Here is a 5,132-nt window from a genome sequence, read left to right as displayed (position 1 = left end):
AGGCCTTGAGGGCAAGACTTAGGAGGAGCGGCTGAGGTCACTTGGTTTGTTCAGCTTGGAGAAGAGAAGGCTGAGGGGTGACCTCATCACAGCCTACAACTTCCTCAAGGCAGGGCAGCGGAGCAGGAGGTGCTGATCTCTCTCTGGTGACCAATGATAAGACACAAGGGAATGGAATGAAGCTGCATCAGGGGAAGTTCAGATTGGACATTAGGAAAATGTTCTTCACTGAGAGGGTGGTTGGTCACTGGAACAGGCTCCCCAGGGCAGTGATCATGGCACCAAGCCTGTCAGAGTTCAAGGAGTGTCTGGACAATGCCCTTAGTTATATGATTTAGTTTTTTGAAGTCCTGTGAGGAGCAAGGAGTTGGACTCGGTGATCCTTATGGGTCCCTTCCAACTTGGGATATTCTATGATTCTATGATAAGAAATCCCTCCAATACTTAGAGTGATTCAAACAAACAGCTTTTCTGCAGAGGCATCCCCTTTAATGCATTGTATTCCAGATGGATATAACATTAGCTTTGTGAATTTCACTATCATTACTAATTCGTTTTAATGCCTTGGAAAATAGATAATAAAACCAATTAATAAAAGAACTACTTTACGAGCAGGACTGCTCTGTGTCCTGGTATCCATAACAGTGCTTCAAGTGGAGGTAGGAACTGATTCAGAAACACCCTAGGTGGACTGCAACTTTATTGTACTCTTGTGAGTACAACTGCATAATGAATCTTTCTTCAATTAACAAAACAAGACTCTTAAACTACAATGTTCTAATTTATTTGGCATTGGAAAATTTAATGGGCTCAGAAGATAGCACACTAATGGAGTCCTCTGTATCAAAACATCATCAACTATGCATTCTTTGTATTTATTTTTGTATTTCAGCTTGCATGATATATCAAATACAAACAGGAGTATAGTGCGCGTTTTTCCATTCATTTGCTCCAGACAAACGTTTTATCATCCTCGTGTTCATCATTTAATCGTACGAAAGACCAAATATTTGCTGGAAATAAGAATAGACAGGAAAGTGGGTCAAGATGAGAAAATAAGCAGCAAGCTTTGGATTATGCTGACATTTATAGGTGGCCTGATAAGTGAGTAGTAGACAACAATATAGTTGTAATTTCTCCATGTAGGTTGTTATGGTTTTAGACCATCTGTCTTTCTAAGCCATTTCGGCATGCGAGGAGCTAATTAAACATAAGATAGGACTCTATACAGGGGTAAATGAGTTAAGCATTTAGTGGCCAGTGACATTCAAGCAATAAAATAAAGAAATTTGTAGTGACACCAAACATAGGATCAAAATATAAAGAATGGTTGTTTCTTTTGGCAATTTGAGCATCTATCAAGAATATTGAAGTGATGATTTTTTTTTTTTTTAAACACTAAATGATTAATTTTTATAGAATTAGATCATAAAATACCAGGCTTGGAAGTGATCTTTGGAAGTTGGTTCCAAATACTCCACTCCCAAGACCCAAATCATTCATTCCAGATGTTTGTATAACTACTTAAACTTCCTGTATGCTCTTGCCAGCTCTATAATTGGATGATTGTGACCTTGGAGGCAAATTAAAACATTAGTTTTCATCAGTGTTCCAGTAACTTTACTTTTTAGAAGTCAGGGCACTTACTTGACTCAATATAGCAAGGTACAACTGTGGCGAATAATTTCCTGCAATGTGTCAATAAAGTAAAGACCATACAGATTCCCACTTAATGGGAAAATATTAACTGACCTGAAAATATTGTATTCCTTGCAAAAAGGAAAAAAAAAAACAAACAAACAATAAAACTAATTCTGGGTATCATCCTACACAAAAGGATACAAAAGAGAAAGTTTTAAATACAAAAAATGACAATTTGTAATCACGGCCTAATTGCTGTGTATAAGGCCGCAGTGAGGTCAGCATAAAGAGCATTGAAATGGCTGTCTCCTGCGAAGCAAATATTGCTTAAGGATGTCATCAGAGTGGATATGATTGCAGAGAATGAAACCCAATAGCATGCAAAGAAGATCTGAAGAACTGTTATGAAAAAGTAAGGCACGAATGTATGCTTTCCTGTATGTTTTGCAAACTTCTAACAATTTCAAGCCCGCATCACTATCCTGCCTTACCAAGCGCTCTTTTTCTTCTTTGTGTCTCTGTGTGTATGTACAAAAAAATTTACACATATCTGGTGTCAAATATATTAAAAATGGTCAGATTTTAAGAAAGTCAGATATTCCCATTCTTTTGATATGGTGTAGACCTATAGCTAGGTTATTAACTAGGGTATTTTGGAGGTGGTACAGGGTGGAGGAATGTGTGAATGGTGCATCCAGCACTACCTAGTTATTCTTAAAGAAGCAGAATGATAGTGCCTACAGTATGTTAAAGAGAAGAGTTCTGAAGAGAACAGTAGATAAATAAATAATTGAAGACAGATTATGTAGGAGAGCTTCTGCCTTCCTCCGTCACAGCACGTTTGAGCTGTGCCGTCCACTGCTAAACTCCAGTTCTGCAACACATGGAGGGGAATATAGTCCTTTCTCTGACATAAAAGCATGAGTGTGATAGTAATTTCATTATTTTGATTGATTTATTCCTAACCATATTGCAAGTAAGAAATAACAGACAAGCAGCAACTGAAGATAACTGTGGATTACGGATAACTGTGGATAATGGAGTTCATGTAGGTAATCCCAGTATCTAGTAGATCAGTGATCAGATTTGAATTTGTGCAAAACATCTTGGACTTGAAGAAGTCAGAGTTGCCCAGGTAAAATTCTACAAGGTAGGAAGCTTTTCAACCTGACTGTACTATAATGGTCATATACCTTGCACGTATAAGAACTTCTTCCCCTTCAAGAGACTTAAAAAGCAGTGAACATTTTCCCTTTTCATTGAATTACAGGCTTTTGTGTTCTTTCAAGTGAACGGCTCTGAAAATACTGGCTTTTGAACTGTGCCTAATCCATATTGTTGCTTCTGTTGTTTGGTTACCATCTGGACAATTGTTCTGTTTCAAATTTGCGCCTTGTCATCCATCTACATTTAGCTTGTGTGCCTGCTCCCTCCCGTTCTGCACTAGTACAGGTGGTGACAATGCCGTGGTGTGGTGTGAGCTCTGAGTCTGTAGAAGTTCTGTGCTAAAAGCTTTTCAAGCTTTTCCTTTCAGGTTAGCAGTCTGTGAACTTCCTCCTACAGTTCAACTGAAGAATTTGATTTCTCCGTTGAGTTGACAGAAGCTATTTTTGTGTATGTTATTTCACTGTCTTTTTGAAGAAGAGCTTGAAGTTGAAGGAAATAACTGGTGATGCTTTGTGCAACGTGAACACTTTTTTGGGTTTCCTTCTCAGCTGAAAATAGTAGATAGGCAAATGATTACAGCAGTGAATGTGACTTGTGACGTCAATGCTATTTCTGGCCCACTTAATGGAATAATCCATCAGAGGGAGAGCATAATGACAGGCAAATGATGCATAAGCAAACAACACTTGTGATGTTAATCCAACTTCTCCTCTTTTGTACCAGGTAAAGGTTACTGTGGCAATGAATGAGTCACTTCTGTCCTGTCATTAGCCTGTTAGTAGTAACAGCTTGTTGAGTAGCTTCAACCAAAGTATCTAGTCCTGGTTATCTTCTCAGATCTTATACTTCATGCTTCCTGGCAATTTTACAGACCTATACACTCTGCCTACAGTTCCTCTAGGATAAGAAGTCAAAGGATATCTTGAATGACATGTCCCTCCTGTAAGAAAAGTTTATTTTGTGGTCTAAAACTTGTCTGTAATGCTAGAATAAGATTTTTTTTTTTAATTGTGGGTCAAGTTGTTTTCAGGGAGCCATGTGTGGATTCAGATAGTTTTTCGCAATTAGATGTTGTAACAAGCAGCTTTAACTTGTTCTTCTGTTACTGTGTGGGCTTGTGCTTCATGCAATTACTGCTACATCAGCATCTATCTGGACGTCTGGTGAAGACAAGAGCTTTCCTATTTTCACCTTCTGGTTTGTACCTCACATATACAAATTAGAGTAATTCAGGTGACCACCACACAACCGCATTTCATTCATGCAAGTCCTCCATTGCTGCCAACGTTGTTGCATCAAGTACTAATTCAAGTCTGCACAGCATGTGTTTGAAGCAGAAAAGTCCACTGTGTGGAAGAAATGCTAGGAGATGTTTGATGAACTCATGCCATGTTACATATTGGCAAACATCTGAAATTCAAGACTAGAAAATGTAGTTTTCACCATTAAGTTCTTTAACATGTGGATATAAGTGGTTGTCTATTATAGCTTTCTTTGATTCCTTTGAATTAACACAAACATCGACATTCAAGTAACACCTGTCTGCACTGTGGATTTCTGTTGCTGAAAAGATGTTCATCTTCAGAATCCAGATTTTCCTCTGGATTCCCCATTTTATTAATGTTTATTAATATAGATATTTCTAGAACAGTATTCATCTAATTTTAAAGAAGACATTCAAGGTAGATCAGATGAGATGCCCAGAAAGTTCCCATTTCGCTCCTTTGTTTATAAGGAAAATCCAGAGTGACCAGGCTCAGATGTAGATGTATCTACATTGCGAATGTTTGAAGTAAGATAAAGTGAGTCTTACCTTTCCATCTATATTTGTGGTGACTAGTGCTGAAACCCATTCAGAGGGACCTATGTTTTTCCTTATTGTCATTCCAGGTTAGATTTTTCAGCTTCTGGTTGCTCAATAGCTCTCAGTGAAAATGGCTGGTGGCTTACATTAGCTTAAATTTTGGTATCACAGGATTTCCACCCTTTTAAGTGTTGTCTTGGTATTCTGTCATTTGTAGAGCTGAAACGGGAGCCTGCATTGCAGCAACGTGTTCAACATCTGGGGACACTGAAGCAGTGACCTATTTGAACGTCCTGTTCAGCAAGCAGGTCCCTGCCTGTCATAGTGATACGCGCCATACAGACTTCAGCAGGTATGAATGTCATAGAATCATAGAATCATAGAATCATTAAGGTTGGAAAAGACCTTTAAGATCATCGAATCCAACCATCAACCCAACACCACCATGCCCACTAAACCATGTCTCTAAGTGCTGTCTTTTAAATACCTCCAGGGATGGGGACTCAACCACTGCCCTGGG

This window comes from Aptenodytes forsteri, unplaced genomic scaffold, assembly GCF_000699145.1.
Source record: "Aptenodytes forsteri isolate BGI_AS27 unplaced genomic scaffold, ASM69914v1 Scaffold36, whole genome shotgun sequence".
Lineage (NCBI taxonomy): Eukaryota > Metazoa > Chordata > Aves > Sphenisciformes > Spheniscidae > Aptenodytes > Aptenodytes forsteri.
The sequence above is the reverse complement of the archived record's forward strand: the minus strand, read 5'-3'. Positions refer to the sequence as shown.